Source organism: Canis aureus, chromosome 37 (genome assembly GCF_053574225.1).
Source record: "Canis aureus isolate CA01 chromosome 37, VMU_Caureus_v.1.0, whole genome shotgun sequence".
NCBI lineage: Eukaryota > Metazoa > Chordata > Mammalia > Carnivora > Canidae > Canis > Canis aureus.
Genome location: NC_135647.1, coordinates 7,941,516 through 7,959,247, shown reverse-complemented (window position 1 = coordinate 7,959,247; position 17,732 = coordinate 7,941,516).

The window sequence follows — 17,732 nt, the reverse complement described above, 5'->3', positions numbered from 1 at the left end:
ATAGAGAATCCAGAAGTGGACCCTCAATTTTATGGTCAACTAATATTCAACAAAGCAGGAAAGACTATCCACTGGAAAAAAGACAGTCTCTTCAATAAATGGTGCTGGGAAAATTGGACATCCACATGCAGAAGAATGAAACTAGACCACTCTCTTGCATCAAACACAAAGATAAACTCAAAATGGATGAAAGGTCTCAATGTGAGACAAGATTCCATCAAAATCCTGGAGGAGAACACAGACAACACCCTTTTTGAACTTGGCCACAGTAACTTCTTGCAAGATACATCCATGAAGGCAAGAGAAACAAAAGCAAAAAATGAACTATTAGGACTTCATCAAGAAGGTTTTGCAGAGCAAAAGATACCGTCGACAAACTCAAAGACAACCTACAGAATGGGAAAAGATATTTACAAATGATGTATCAGATAAAGGGCTAGTTTCCAAGATCTATACAGAACTCATTAAACTCAACAGCAAAGAAACAAACAATCCAATCATGAAATGGGCAAAAGACATGAACAGAAATCTCACAGAGGAAGACATAGACATGGCCAACAAGCACATGAGAAAATGATCCGCATCACTTACCATCAGCGAAATACAAATCAAAACCACAATGAGATCCCACCTCACACCAGTGAGAATGAGGAAAATTAACAAGGCAGGAAACCACAAATGTTGGAGAGGATGTGGAGAAAGGGGAACCCTCCTGCACTGTTGGTGGGAATGTGAACTGGTGCAGCCACTCTGGAAAACTCTGTGGAGGTTCCTCAAAGAGTTAAAAATAGACCTGCCCTATGACCCAGCAATTGCACTGCTGGGGATTTACCCCAAAGATACAGATGCAGTGAAACGCCAGGACACCTGCACCCCAATGTTTATAGCAGCAATGTCCACAATAACCAAACTGTGGAAGGAGCCTCGGTGTCCATCGAAAGAGGAATGGATAAAGAAGATGTGGTCTATGTATACAATGGAATATTACTCAGCCATTAGAAATGACAAATACCCACCATTTGCTTCGATGTGGATGGAACTGGAGGGTATTATGCTGAGTGAAATAAGTCAAGTGGAGAAGGACAAACATTATATGGTCTCATTCATTTGAGGAATATAAAAAAATAGTGACAGGTAGTAAAGGGGAAAGGAGAAAAATGAGTGGGAAATATCAGAAAGGGAGACAGAACATGAGAGACTCCTAACTCTGGGAAACGAACTAGGGGTGGTGGGAGGGGAGGTGGGTGGGGGGTGGGGGTGACTGGGTCATGGGCACTGAGGTGGGCACTTGACGGAATGAGCACTGGGTGTTATTCTATATGTTGGCAAATTGAACACCAATAAAAAATAAATTTATAGAATAAATAAATAAATAAAAATAAAAATAAAAAAGAAATCTGGTGACAGCCTAATGGGAATTCTTTGTTGGTTACAGTCTTTTTTCCCTTGGTTGCTTTTAGGATCCTCTCTTTATCTTCATTTTTCACAATGTCATTATAATGTCTCTTTGAAAAGATCATTTTGCATTTAGAGAGGAGTAATCTCTTAGCTTTGTGAACTAGGTCCTTTCCCAGGTTTATTAAGATATCAGTTATTATTTTTTAAATAAAGTTCCTCCCCTCTTGTCCTTTCTGGAATCCCAATTGTCCTAATATTTCTTTTGATGGGGTCCATAGATCACATAAGCTTTTTCTACTTTTTCATTCTTTTTTCATTGTTCTGCTTTGACTTAGTTGCTTCAAATTTCCCATATTCTAGTTTACTTATTTTATCTTCCATTTGTTCTACTCTGTTGCAATGCTTCTTGTTGCATTTTTTTTCATTTCATTCATTAAATTCTTCACCTATAGAATTTTCTTGGTTCTTTTTAATGATTTCTGTCTCTTTGACAAATATCTCATTTTGTTGATGTTGTTTCTCACATGATTTATTGAACTGAGTTTTCTGTAGCTCATTGAGTTTTATCAAAAGTATTTTCATTTCTTTGTCAGCTAAATCACATGATTCCATGCCACTGAGTTTGTTTATTAGAGAATTATTGTCATCTTTTGGTAATGACAAGTTTCTTTTTTAAAGATTTTATTTGTTTATGAGAGAGAGAGAATGAATGGGGGAAGGTAAGAAGGAGAAGTAGACTTCCTGCAGAGTGGGGACCCCAATATAGGGCTTGATCCCAGAATCCTGGATCATGACCTGGGCCAAAGGCAGACGTTCAACCAACTCAGCCACCTAGGCACCCCAGTAATGACAAGTTTCTTTGATTTTTTTTATGCTCTTTATAGTTTTGCATTGCTACTTTCATATTTGAAGTAAAAGATACCACTTAAATCTTTAATAGTTGCCTCCATGGTGAATACTTTTCACTAATGCTGTTATGCCTGGGATTTCCTTCACATTTTGGGTTTTACAGAGGAAGTACTATAGCTCATGTTTGTGAGCATGTTTCTTCCCCCCTTGCCCATAAATCATGGTCTATTTTTCAGATATCATTCCCTTTACTAGGCTTGCTTCCACCACCACACTAGGAAGTACACACAAGGAGCTGACAACAGAGTAAGGAGAAGTGTAGGTTTAGAACTTGGGGCATTTGGGGTGCCTGTGGACCTAGTGGGAAGATCTTTGGTCGAGATACTCCCAGAGACTCATGACTGCACTCCCTGCTAAAGTCATGGGTATAATCAGAAAGAACTGCACCCGTTTAACCCTTAGATATTCCCACCAGGGGAATATCAGTACTCTGGGGTCTGCTGGAGAGAAATAGGTTTGTTCAACCATGTCCCACACAAATCACTGTCTGTTCTTTTCCACTATGGGAGAGGTCTTCACTATTGGATAGTTCTGCTTCATGCAGTGTTTCCTTGGGGGAGGTGGCAGTGCTGGAAAAATTCCTCTTACTATCTCTACTATGACCAAACTTTAAAAAAAATATGTATATATACATGTATATGTGTATATACGGAGGTTGTAAATATATATTTGTATAGATTATCAATACAAGTATATATTTCTATAGATTATAAATATATACACTTTTTTTCTTTTTGCTACAATGGCTTTCTGGATCTCCAATTGGGAAAGATGGACTCCTGCAAATTCTTTTTTTTTTTTTTTTTTTTTTTATTTATTTATGATAGTCACAGAGAGAGAGAGAGGCAGAGACACAGGCAGAGGGAGAAGCAGGCTCCATGCACCGGGAGCCTGATGTGGGATTCGATCCCGGGTCTCCAGGATCGCGCCCTGGGCCAAAGGCAGGCGCCAAACCGCTGCGCCACCCAGGGATCCCCGACTCCTGCAAATTCTTTCTTGTCTGTGAGTATCTGCCTAGGTCAGCATCCTTCAGGTCTTTTACTAACCATGGCAAGAGGAGTTAGGGCATATTTCTAGCTCTGCTTATTCCACATCCAGGTTTATCTGCCTATTATCAGATGTATAGGTTAATGAGACTTCCTTGGCCTATGATGTTGGATCCTACTACATCCACAAGTTACCTTTGTTCATGAGTAGATGTCTTATTCATTGTTTAAAATGGTGGACAAAAAGGAGTGTCTTATACCACCATGATGCTAATGTCACTCAACCACCTCTGAGAACTTAATAATATGAACTTAAAACAGTTTCCAGTTTTATGTCCTGGTCCAGAATGATACTATGAGAAAAGCATGTACCAAACAAGACGGGCTCCAGGACCCATATTTGTTTCCAACCCCCACCCCCACCCCCGCCCCAAGATCTAGTATCAGAAACTGACCTCTGCTCTCAGAGAGGCCAAGACCAAAGATTACCTGGGAGAGACTCTCACAGCTCTCTAAATCACGTCTACAGTCCCACACAGTCACCCAGTGTCTCTACTCAGCCACACTGATCTCAGCTGTTTCACAGTCTGCAAATCTCATTGCTGTCTTTCCTCAACCAACCTCCTTTGCTAGCACCTTGCTTATTTGTTACTGTGGTCTGTTTCCAGGGCTTCCAAAATAGGTTTCCAAGTTCTCCATCCAATGAGAGTTCAAACTATGTCACCTTATACAATAACACCATTTTTATTTTGTCAGACTTCACAAATAAGAGAGAGGGGAATCAACCCAACTCCAAACACAAGCTCAACTCTTTGAAGATACTTGGACCCAAATATTTTATAAAGGATTTCTAGAAAATAAGATTTTAATGGTCTTGAATTTATGTACTACAGCATCCCTCTATAATGCCTTGCAGATGTTCCACACTGTGTAATTAGCTACAAATGTGAAGGTCCCAATGCTCATGTTCTGACTTGATCCAGAGTTAGAAATACTGAAAACTACTACCACTGGGTATCAAGCAGGGAATGTTTACTATGAATACTCATGCAGAAACTAGGCCATGAGTCTGTCTTCCCCTGACTCTGTTGGTTACCATACCATTAACATTTTATGCTCTCTTCTAGATTCCCTAGTTTTTCATTTGCCAAGTTAGGTGCATTTCCAAGGTAAAGACCTGAGAGACCAAAGTTTTCAGTTCTTGAAAGGTTAGAAAGAACTCAATTATAAAGAATATCTGTGCATGGCTTCTTTTTTCAGGGATAAGTAGATCTTTAGTCGCTTTAACAATCTGTTCTGTTGTTATGGCCTGTTCATGTTTTATAATTGCTAATTTCTATTTTTCTAGAAAATTTTCCATTTCCTCTACATTTTCAAATAGCTCATGTAATTGTAGATAACCCTTTATAATTATTTTCACCATCCATACCTCTGGCTGGATCCTTGTTTCCACTTCTAATGCCATATGTTTGTTTTTCTTTCCTTTCCACCGAACCTCAATATGTTGGGCTTCCTTAGTTCTCTTCTCTATGCCACTTGGTTTCTTCGGAAACCTCACCTGTAGTCATGGCTTCAGCTACCACCCATGTTCTAAACAGTTTCAAAATTTATCTTCAGGCCCAAACTCTTCCCTGAGCTCTAGAACCTCACTGCCAAACCTAACTCTCTTCATGGACATTTCAAAGGCATCTCATATATGTTGTATAAAATGGAACTCATCATTCTGTCTAAGCCTGGGTATTCTACTATTTCTTATTTCAGTGAATGGCATCACTGTCACCTATCAGCCCTTTCGGCTTATTAATTCCAATCTGCTGCATGTCCTAAATACCTCTTGATTCCATCAACTCTTCTCCATCACTGCCACCATCAAGTTATAAGAAGCACTCTCTTGGTGGATGACTATACTGTCTGCTAAGTGGGCTCCACATACTACCTTTTGTCTTCTCTCTAATGGATTCTCTTTCTGTGACCAAAGCTATCATTTTTTATTTTAATTTTGAACTCATTTGCAAAATGCTCTCCCATTCAGTAGGCTGCCTTTTAGTTTTGTTGATGGTTTCCTTAAATATGGGAAAACTTTTTAGCCTGATTCAGTCCCTATTGTTCATATTTGATTTGTTTTTTCATTTGCTAGAGGAGAGAGGCTAAGTAAAATTTTGCTAAGACTCATGTCCAACAGTTTACTACCTATGTTTTTTTCTAGGAATTTTAATGCTTCATGTTTTACATTTAGATCTTTAATCCAATTTGAGTATGTTTTTGAGTATGGGATAAATGGCCCAGTTTCATTTTTTTTCCATGCAACTGTCCAGTTTTCCCAATAACATTTTTTAAAGATTTTATTTATTTATTTATTTATTTATTTATTTATTTATTTGAGAGAGAGAGAGAGAGAGAGCAAGAGTGGAGGGGAGGGGCAGACAGAAGGAGAAGCAGGCTCCCTGCTAAGGTGGGAGCTCAAGGCAGGGCTTGATCCCAGGACTCTGGGATCATGACAGGAGTCAAAGGCAGATGCTTAACTAACTGAACAACCCAGGTGCCCCGACAGCATTTGTTGAAGAGGTTATCTTTCCCCATTGTGCATTCTTGCCTCCTTTGTCATAGATTAATTGACCATTTAAGTGTGGGTTTATTTCGACTCTGTTACATTCTATTGGTCTATGTATCTATTTTTATGCCATTATTATACCATTTGATTCCTGTAATTTTTAGTATAGTTTGGAATCTGGGAACATGGTATGTCCACCTTTGTGCTTCTTTCTCAAGATGGCTTTGACTATCTTGCTTTTTTGCTCAACAGAGGTCCTTTTTTGCTCAACAGAAAATTTATGATTATTGATTCTAATTCTGTGAAAAATACTGTTGGTATTTTCATGAAGATTGCATTGAATCTGTAGGATGCTTTGATAACATGAACATTTTGAGAATATTAATTCTTCCAATTCATGCACAGTATATCTTTCCATTTATTTGTATCATCTTAAATTTCTTTCTTCAATGTCTCACAGTTTTCAGAGTATAGTTATTTACCCTCAGTTAAATTTATTCTTAAGTATTTTATTTATTTTATTTATTCATTCATCCAGTAGGTTGCATGCCAAATGTGGGGCTCAAACTCATGACTTCAAGGTCAAGACTCACATGTTCTACTTAATGAGCCAGCCAGGTGCTTCTGTTTCCAAGTATTTTATTCTTTTTGATGCAATTGTAAATAGGATTTTTTTTCTTATTTTCTCTTTCTGCCAATTTGTTTTTAGTGTACAGAAATACAACGTATTTCTTTGTGTTGATTTTATATCCTGGAACTTTACTGAATTCATCTACTAGTTCTAATAGTGTTATAGTGGCATCTTCAGGGGTTTCTATATACAGTATCATGTCATCTGTGAATAGTGGTAATTTTACTTCTTTGTTAACAATTTAAAGGATTTTTATTTCTTGTGTGATTGCTGTGACTAGGATTTCTAATATTGTGTTGAATAAAAGTGGTGAGACTATACATCCTAGTCTTGTTCCTTTTCTAGAACAAAAACTTTTCAGTTTTTTACCATTGGGTTTGTCATGCCTGTAATACATTTCCTGTATTACACTGAGGTATGTTCCCACCAAAATCACTTTGTTGGGAATTTTTAGCATGAACACATGTTGCATTTTAAAATGCCTTTCTGTCTCTATTAAGATAATCACACGATCTTTCATCCTTTCTCTTGTTAATTAGATGTCTTTTCTAGTCCTTGAGATATAACTTTAAATGGTTTATTTGAGATTTTTCTTATCTCCTAAGATAGTTCTGTATTGCTATAAACTTCCCTCTTAGAACTGCTTTTTCTGGGTCCCAAAGATTTTGAAGCATGTGTTTGCATTTTCAATTCCCTCCAGGGATTTTTTAAATTTACTCTTTGATTTCTTCACTAAACCATTGAATTTTAGTGCATGTTTTTAGCTTCTGCCTGTTCGTGTTTTTTTTTTTTTTTTTCTTGTAATTGGTATCTATTTTTATACCATTGTGGTCAGAAAAAAATGCTTGATGTTTTTTTAATATTCTTAAATTTATTAAGACTTGTTTTGCGGCCTACCATGTGATCTTAGAGAACATCCTATGAGTACCTGAAAAAAATGTGTATTTTGCTGTTTGGAGATGAAATGCTCTCTATATATCTGTTAGGTCCATGTAGTCTGATGTGTTTTCAAAGCCTATTTCCTTGTTGATTTCCTATCTGAATAACCTATCAATTGATGCAAGTAGGGTGTTAAAGTCCCCTAGTATTATTGTATTACTGTCAATTTCTCTCTTTATATCTATTAATATTTGCTTTATATATTTAAGTACTCCCATGTTGAGCACATAGATATTTACAATTGTTATGTCCTCTTGTTCGATAGATTCTTTTATTATTATGTATGCTTTTCTTTGTCTCTTGCTATAATCTTTATTTTAATAACTATTTTGTCTGATACGGTATTGCTACCCTCACTTTTTTTCTTCTTCCATTAGAATATCTTTTGGAGAATATCTTTTTCCATCCTTCACTTTAAATCTATATGTGTTTTTAGGCCTGAAATGTCTGATATGCAGCATATAGATGCGTCTTTTTTTTTTTTCAATCCATTCAGTCATCTTATGTCTTTTGATTGAAGCATTTAAGTCCATTTACATTTAAGGTAATCATTGACAGGTATGTACTTATTATCATTTTGTTAACCATTTTCTGCTTGTTTTGTCATTTTTCTGTTTCTTTTTTCTTTTCTTCTCTTGTAGTTTTATGTCTTTCCCTGGTGTTTTGCTTTGTGTTTTTTTCTTCTTTATTTTTCATGTATCTATTAAAGGGTTTTTATTTTTTGTTATCATGGGTTTTATATGTGTACAGCAGTCTATATTCAGTTGATGGTCACCTAAATTCAAACACATTCTAAAAATACTAGAGTTTTACCCCTCCACATTTTATGTTTACAGTGTCATATTTCACTTTTTTATTTTTTTTATTTTTTTATTTTTTTAGTTTGAAATGAATGTGTCATTTCTATTTTTTTTAATTTATTTTTTATTGGTGTTCAATTTACTAACATACAGAATAACCCCCAGTGCCCGTCACCCATTCACTCCCACCCCCCGCCCTCCTCCCCTTCTACCACCCCTAGTTCGTTTCCCAGAGTTAGCAGTCTTTATGTTCTGTCTCCCTTTCTGATATTTCCCACACATTTCTTCTCCCTTCCCTTATATTCCCTTTCACTATTATTTATATTCCCCAAATGAATGAGAACATATAATGTTTGTCCTTCTCCGACTGACTGACTTCACTCAGCATAATACCCTCCAGTTCCATCCACGTTGAAGCAAATGGTGGGTATTTGTCATTTCTAATAGCTGAGTAATATTCCATTGGATACATAAACCACATCTTCTTTATCCATTCATCTTTCGTTGGACACCGAGGCTCCTTCCACAGTTTGGCTATCGTGGCCATTGCTGCTATAAACATCGGGGTGCAGGTTGAAGAGGAGATAAAGAGCTTCACAGACAACAAAAGTTAAAGGAGTTCATCACCACTAAATCAGCTTGATAAAAATGTTAAATTAGGAAATTCTAGGACTAGAAAGAAAAGGCTACTGGTGCAGCCACTTTTTTATTATTTGTATCCCATAATTAACCTTTAAAAAATATTTTATCTATTTATTTGACAGAGAGAGAAGAGAGCACATGCAGGGGGTGTGGTAGACAGAGGGAAAGGGATAAACAGGTTCCCTGCTGTGCAGGGGGCCCTATGTGAAGCTCAATCCCAGGACCTTGGGATCATGACCTGAGCCAATGTCAGATGCTTAACCACCTGAGACACCCAGGCACCCCTTTCCTTGACTAATTTTTGTAGATATAATTGAGTTTATTACTTTCATTTTTTCACTCCCATACTCGCTTTATAAATGATTAATCTACTATCTTTATGTTTGCTTTTACATATTAATATTTTCCCTTCCATAATTTTATTCTAGTTATGGCCTTTTCTTTCTAGTCCTAGAATTTCCTAATTTAACATTTTTATCAAGCTGATTTAGTGGTGATGAACTCCTTTAACTTTTGTTGTCTGTGAAGCTCTTTATCTCCTTTTCAATTCTGAAAGATAATCTTGGAGGGTAGAATATTTTGGGGTGCAGTTTTTTTTCTTTCAGGACTTTGAATATATCATGCCACTCCCTTTAGGCCTGAAACATTTTTGCTGAAAAACCAGTCTTTAACTTTATGGGATTTCCCTTATTTGTAAATGTTTTCTTTTCTCTTACAGCTTTTAAGATTATTTATCTTTAATTTTTTCATGTTAATTTTGTCTTGCTATAGACTTCCTTGGTTTTATCGTATTTGGGGACTTTGGGACTTTCTAGACCTAGAATGTCTATTTCCTTTGCCAGATTAGGAAAGTATTCATCTATTATTTATTCAAATAAACTTTCTGTCCCCTTCTTCCTTTTCTTCTGGGATCCCTATAATGTAAATGTTATTACACTGAATGATGTTACAGAGATCCCTTAACCTGTTCTCATTTTTTCCATTTCTTTTTCTTTTTTGCTCTTCAACTTGTTTACTTTCCATTATTCTGTCTTCCAGATTGCCAAGCTGGGATTTGTCGGGTTGTTTTTCTTTGTTTGTTTGTTTTGCATCCTTTAATGTGCTAGTGATTCTCTCTGGTGTATTTTTTATTACAGTTACTGTATTTTTCAGCTCTCACTGGTTCTTTAATATTTTCTATTTCTTTGTTGAAGTTCTCACTGAGTTCATTCACTCTTCTCTCAAGTCTGGTGAATTTTTTTATGACCATTACAATGAACTCTTTATCACATATATTGCTCTTCTTCATTTTGTTAAATTCTTTTTCTATGGTTTTGTCTTCTTTCACCTGGGACAAGTTTCTCCATCTCCTCATTTGTCTCTCTATGTTTTTCCATATATTAGGCAGGTCACCTATGTCTCCTAGTGTTGAAATGAGTAGAATTGTGTAGAAGGGTCCTGTGGTCACTGTAACCAGGTACTCTAGGGTTGCCCCTGTTTTGGCTCCCTTGTGGTGGATGCTGGCCTTCAATCCAGCTAGCTGTAATGACATGCTTCACCTTCTAGGGAGCACTATTAGGCAGAGTTTTCTCCCCTCTTTGCTGAGAGGCACTGCTGCAGCATGTTCCTGGAAGGGATCAGCTCATAGCCTAGCTGTCTACAGTTAGTCACTGTGACAGTTGTGAGTGCACTGAAGGGCAGGACTTGTTCCCTGCACACCCAGCTGGAAGGCCTGTCTGTAGGAACAGTAGGAGTACTGCTGTGTGGGGTGGGTTAGCTTCCCTCCTCCCCAGGACTGGAGTCCCTTTGGAGTGGTGCTGGTCTTGGCCAACATTACTACCTGCTGGGTGTAACAGGATAGAAGCCACTTTGGAGGAGTCCCTTCCAGGGCAAGTGGGTTGGGTAGAGTGGATTTGCAGAGAAACACTAGAGCAGGGTGCATGATGCTAGCAAGGTCTTTGGAGAACAGTAGAACCAGCTCTCATAAGCATCTGGCTATTTAGGCTGGGAGAAGGCAAGAAAAACCACCCTACCAGCATATTTGTTCCTGAAGAAATCTGGTGGAGTTCTCTGCTCCTGTGGCACTTGTCCCAACATTAGTAAGTAAATCTGCAGGTATATCCCAGGCACTTTTCCCACTGTGCTTCTGGGCTGTGTCTCATGCTGTTATTAGCACACTATCTCTTTAAGGGCAAGAGACTTGGCTTCCTACAGTCCTCCAGTTCACCTGGAGTTAAGCCCTGCTGGTTTTCAAAGCTACATATTATGTGGGCTTATCTTTCTAATGCAGGTCACCAAGTCCACAGGTGCCCAGTCTGGGGTCTGATCCCCTCACTCTTCTGTGCTTGTGATGTCTCTCTGGTTTGTGGTTAGTCAGTCTGGGGATTTGATTCCTGACTGTATCACCACTCCTACTCTTTTTGATGTGGCCTTCTCTCTACACTTACCTGTGGAAGATCTGTTCTGGTAGTCTTCAGATTATTTTCAGAGTGACATGTAATACACGCCGTTCTTGTTTTAGTGCATCTGGGACAAGGCGAGCTTAGGATCCTCCTATTCTGCCATTTTCTTTCTTTCTTTCTTTCTTTCTTTCTTTCTTTCTTTCTTTCTTTCTTTCTTTCTTTTTTTCTTTTCTTTTCTTTTCTTTCTTTCTTTCTTTCTTTCTTTCTTTCTTTCTTTCTTTCTTTCTTTCTCTTTCTTTCTTTCTTTCTTTCTTTCTTTCTGATTTTATTTATTTATTTGAGAGAGAGCAAGAGCACAGAGGGAGAGGGAGAAGCAGACTCCTTGCTGAGCAGGGAGCCCGATGTGGGGCTGAAGGCAGGGCCCTGAGATCATGATGTGAGCTGAAGGCAGGTGCTTAATTGCCTAAACCATCTGGGTGCCTCCTTCCCTCTCTTTCAACTCTTATTTAAATATTTGGTCAGGGGCACCTGGGTGGCTCAGTTGGTTAAACATCCAACTTGATTTCAGATCAGGTGATGATCTCAGTCATGAGATCGAGCCCTGTATTGGGCTCCCTGCTGGATGTGGACACTGCTTAGGATTCTCTCTCTCTCTTTCTGTCCCTCCCCACCCTCACTTGAACACATGTATACACAGTCTCTGAATGAATGAATGAATGAATGAATGGAGTGAATGGTCAGAATTTACCTATGAAGACATCTGGTCCTGGATTTTCATTTCTTGGGAGATTTTTGACTGATTCAATTTTGTTACTAGGAATCAGTCTGCTCATATTTTGTATTTCTTTTTTATTTAGTCTTGAAAGATTGTGTATTTCTAGGATTTTATCCATTTCAATTTTTCATTCTATTGTCTTATAATCCTTTGAATGTTTGTGGTCAGTTGTAACTTTTGTTTCATTTCTGATTTTGTTAAGAGTACTCTCTCTCTTTTTTATGAGTCTGGCTAAAGATTCAATTTTGTTAATTTTTTTCAAAAACCAGCTCTTAGTTTCAGTTATTTTTATTTTATCTTTTTAGTCTCTTATTCATTGCCACTCTAATCTTTATTGTTTTTTTCTACTGATTTTGGGCTTTGCTCTTCTTTTTCTAGTTTCTTTAGATGTAAGGTTAGATCATCTGAGATTTTTCTTGTTTCTTGAAATAGTTCTGCATATAAATTTCTCTCTCAGAACTGCCTTTCCTGCATCCTAAGGGTTTTGAGCCATTATTTTTCCATTTTATTTTGTCTCCAGGGATTTTCTTACTTCCCCTTTTTTTCATTAACCCATTAGTTATTTAATAGAATATTGTTTAACCTCCATGTGTTTGTGGGTTTTTTTTCCCAGTTTTTTTCTTGTAATTGCTTTCCACTTTAAAATAGTTGTGATCAGAAAAGATAATTGATATAATATCAGTATTCTTAAATTTATTGAGATTTGTTTTGTGGCCTAAGTACTGATACATCCTGAGAAATTTTCCATGTGTACCTTCCTATACTTTTTTTTCAATCTCTCCTCCCCTCTTCACTCTCTTTGCCCAAATCCCATCATTCCTTAGAGTTCTTCCTCAGAAAGGTTTTCTGATAACTCTCTTCTCTGAACCTACAGGGTTTGATATCTCCTTTACTCATTTTGACACTAAGTAATAAACTTCATGTTACTTTTATTCAAGTGTGTATGAATTCTTGATTAGCCTATTTTGATATGTAGAGATCCTGTATCTTTAAATTTATTTTATGTCTCTCATCATGTTGTATGGTGCCAGACATGTGAATCACAGTGGTAATGATATCAGACATAGGAAGAGCAGGTGTATCTGTGTGGGGATATAGCAACTGCCCACCCATTTCCTCTCAGCACTCAACTCCCTTGTGCATGCAGAAGCTTCTAATGGAAATCCCCTATGAGCATGCCCAGGACACTATGCGGCTATTAATCATGCCTTGCCTGCTTGCAGGACATGCTATGGTGTTGGCAAATTATCTCAACGACAAAAGAGATTTTGTCCATCAATACTCCAGCCTCCTCTATTCTCGTGGCATAACTCTGGGATGTGCTTTACATGGTCTCCCAGGGATCCCAGCAGACTGTGTCCCACTTACCCACAGAGGTAATCTACTAATCACAATGCACTCTGTCTTATTTGCCAACCTGTTCCTGTCTCCCACATTCCAGATCCTTCCTCTATCACTTCCCAAACAAATTTCTTCCCCTTAAAGTGAAATCCCCATCACAACTGTGCTTCTTAGGAGATTAAACTCATGACCATTTATGGACATTTCTGTGTTCTTAAAAGGATCATTCTTCATCTAGAAATTAATAAGGCTTAAAAAGAACAAGTCCCAACTATACTTTATTCAAACTAATAGCACAAGAAGAGTTTCTGATAGAATTCTCAAAATTAACTTACATAGTTTGGCAATACCAGACTTCAGTCCAAGAGATCAGCCCGATGATGCAAAGCTGACACTATCACTCACTGATTGTCCATGGGAAAGTTGATCAACTTCTTCAGATATCAGGTTCCTAACTTAAAAATGGATAGTGACACCTTGTTTGTTTTTTCTAAGGTAGAGAGAGGACAGTGCAGAATTTGACCCTACAGGAACACAGTCATCAAACCTTTGCTCCAATAGACTGTCATTTGCTGTTTAAGTGTTAAGAGTGTGAATGAATGAACTAATAAACCTACCAAGGAAGGAACAGTGGGCGGAAAAAAATGAATGAAAACTTGGCTTTATAATGCAATATGAGTTGCCTGCAATTACTGTAAATGTCCACAAGATGTCATTACTTTCCACCAATTCAGAAAAACCATCCACTTTTAAGTCCAGACAGAGATCTTTGGACAGAGATAATTTATGATTTATAATTGAAAGAGGTGTCACTTCTAATGCCTTTGACTGCCTCCTTGCTTTATCTTAAATCTCTCTCAAGAAATACTATAAAACCTAGACTTTAAATAAAGTTTGAGACTAAATGCTTTCCTGTTGGGAAACATTAAGAGGACACCCACTCATGGGGTCCCTATATGACAGCAAAAATAATGGAAGCACTGGAGACCTTGCTTTAAGCTTTTAACCTACTCAGTTACAAAGCTTCTCTCAGCCCTTTCTTGTAATTCTAGCATCCTCCCTGCTTCAGACTCTTGGGAGACAGTGATTCTGCAACATCCAAAAAGCAACACACTGGAATTTTCCCTCTTCAAATACTTGTCACACTTTTGCTCACCAGGACTGATGTTCAAATGACTGCAGTGAGTTTATGTGTGGTATGTATGCCTTTATCCAGTTCAGAGCAGTTCTATGCCTACTGGGTTTTTTTCCCCAGCATAATTAGCATCTAGTTTGCAAATTATTATTATTATTATGAGTTTTTACACATTTTAAGAATACCAAAATTATGTTAACCAGGGTCAATATTTTAACTTCAGCTATATTTAGTATTGACATACCTTAGGTTTAATTTAAATACCTTATTCATACAAGATCTACTAATGCAAAATATGCTTACAGATTGAAGACTTTTAAAGGTCTCAGATAGCTTTGAGGTTTTGTGTACTTTATTACTCTTCTCTACTGAGATTCTTTCTCCTAATCTTTTTTATTGACATTAGGATAAATTATCTTTATTAATAGCAATTCAAATCCGGTGAGCCAGAGAAGGCCGTGAACTCATTCGGTCATAAAAAGATGCTTCTTTGCAGGTTTTTAAAAGATCATTCAACTTTATGGACGAAAGAGTGGCTTTGCTTTAAAAGACCATATTTCCTTTACAAACACACCCCACTTACCAAGAAGCTAAATCAAGTCCCTTAGCAGTGGACACGTTAAATGAGGCCTCAGAGAAGCAGACTTCAGCCTCATTTTCTGATGGATTCTGAGATATCTAAAACATTTCTAATATGTTTATTATTTTTTTTAATTATTTATGATAGTCACACACAGAGAGAGAGAGAGAGAGAGAGGCAGAGACACAGGCAGAGGGAGAAGCAGGCTCATGCACCGGGAGCCCGGCGTGGGATTCGATCCCGGGTCTCCAGGATCGCGCCCTGGGCCAAAGGCAGGCGCCAAACCGCTGCGCCACCCAGGGATCCCATATGTTTATTATTGAAGTAAAATTGGTATGCAGTTATATTAGTTTCAGGTATACAACCCATTTGACAATTCTGTATGTTTCTCAGCACTCACCATGGTAAGTATAGTCACCATCTATCACCATATAGTTACAATATTATTGACTACATCCCCTATCCTGTACTTTTCATCTCTGTGAGTTATTTATAACTAAATGTTTATAGCTCTAAATCCCCTTCACCTAGTTCATTTATCCCCCAATCCACGTTCCTTTTGGCCACCACCAGTTTGTTCTCTAGGAGTCTGTTTCTATTTTCTTTGTTCATTTGTTTTGGTTTTTAGATTTTACATGTACACGAAATCATATGATACTTGTCCTTCTGTCTCTGAATTATGTGACTTTGCAAAATACCCTCTAGGTCTATCTATGTTGTTGCAAATGACAAGATTTCATATTTTATATGGCTGAATAAAATTCCATTGTGTGAACATGAAAAGCAACTTTAATGGGATTTTTAACTTATTTTTCTGCTTCATTAGTGTAATGAAATGCATCAGAATTTTGTATATTAATTTTGTATCCTGCCACTTTACGGAGTTCATTTATCAATTCTAATAGTTTTTTTGGTGGCATCTAGGAATTTATCTGTTTCTTCTAGGTTGTCTAATTTGTTGGCATATAGTTTTTCATATTTTATAACCCTTTGTATTTACATAATGTTGGTTGTTATTTCTCCTTCGTTTCTCACTTTGAGTTATTTCTCTCTTTCTTGATGGGTCTGGCCAAAGGTTTATCAATTTTATTTTTCAAAGAACCAGCTCTTGGTTTCATTGACCTTTTGCATTTATTTATTTACGTGTTCGGTCATTTATTTCATTTTATTTTATAGAGAAATAGAGAGCATGAGTTGGGGGAGGAGTACAGAAGGAGGGAGAATTCCAAGAAGACTCCACATGGACCATGGAGCCCAACACAGGACTCAATCCCAGGACCCTGAGAGCATGACCTGAGCCAAAATCAAGGGTCGGATGCTTAACTGACTGAGCCAGCCAGGTGCCTCTTGTATGCATTTAGTTTCTATTTTATTTATTTATGGTCTAGTCTTTATTATTGCCTTCCTTCTATAACTTTGAGCTTTGTTTGTTCTTCTTTTCTAGTTTCTTTGGTGTAAGGTTGGATTATTTATTAGATTTTTTTCTTCTTTCTTGAAGTAGGTAGCCCTGTATCACTATAAACTTCCTTTTTAGAATTGTTTTTGCTGCATTCCAAAGATCTTGTATCATTGTGTTTCTATTTTTGTCTTCATGTATTTTTTTATTTCCTCTTTGATTTCTTCATTTAGCCATTGGTTGTTTAGTAGAATATTGTTTAGCTTCCATGTGTTTGGATTCTTTTCTAGGTTATTTTTTTCCTTGTAATTGATTTCTAGTCTCATATCATTGTGGTCAGAAAAAATACTTGACATGATTTCAGTCTTCTAAAAGTTCTTGAGACTTGTTTTGTGGCCTAACATGATCTCTTCTGGAAAATGTTCCATGTATACTAGAAAAGAATGTGTATTCTAGTTTTGGGGGGAATGGAATATTCTGTATTTATCTATTAGGTCCATCAGGTCTAATGTGTCATTCAAAGCCTGTTTCCTTGTTGATTTTCTGTCAAAATGGTCTATCCATTGATGTACATGGGGTATTAAAGTCTACTATTAATATCAATTTCTCCTCTTATATCTATTAATATTTGCTTTATGCATTTAGATGCTCCAATGTTGTATGCATAGATTTTTTTTAAAGATCTTTTTTACTAATTCATGAGAGACACAGAGAGAGGCAGAGGCAGAGGGAAAGCAGGCTCCCCGCGGGGAGCCCAATATGGGACTCAATCCCAGGACCCTGGGATCATGACCTGAGCCAAAGGCAGATGCTTAACCGCTGAGCCATCCAAGTGCCCAGGTGCATAGATATTTGTAATTACTATATTCTCTTGATTGGTCCCTTTTTCATCCTGGAATGCTTTTCTTGGTCTCTTGATTCAGTCTTTGTTTTCGTTTTTTGTTTGTTTTTTTAAAGATTTTATTTATTTATTCATGAGAGACACAGAGCGAGAGAAAAGCAGAGACACAGGCAGAGGGAGAACCAGGCTCCACCCAGGAAGCCCAACACAGGACTTGATCACAACCTGGGCCGAAGGTGGCGCTAAACCACTGAGCCACCAGGTTGCCCTGTCATTGTTTTAAAGCATTTTTTTCTCTGATGGAAGTATAACTTCCCTGGCTTCCCCAACCCCGCCAACTTTTACTTATATGGAATATCTTTTTTCCATCCCTTCAACCACAGTCTGTATGTGCTTTAAGTTAAAGCGAGTCTCTTGTAGGAAGTAT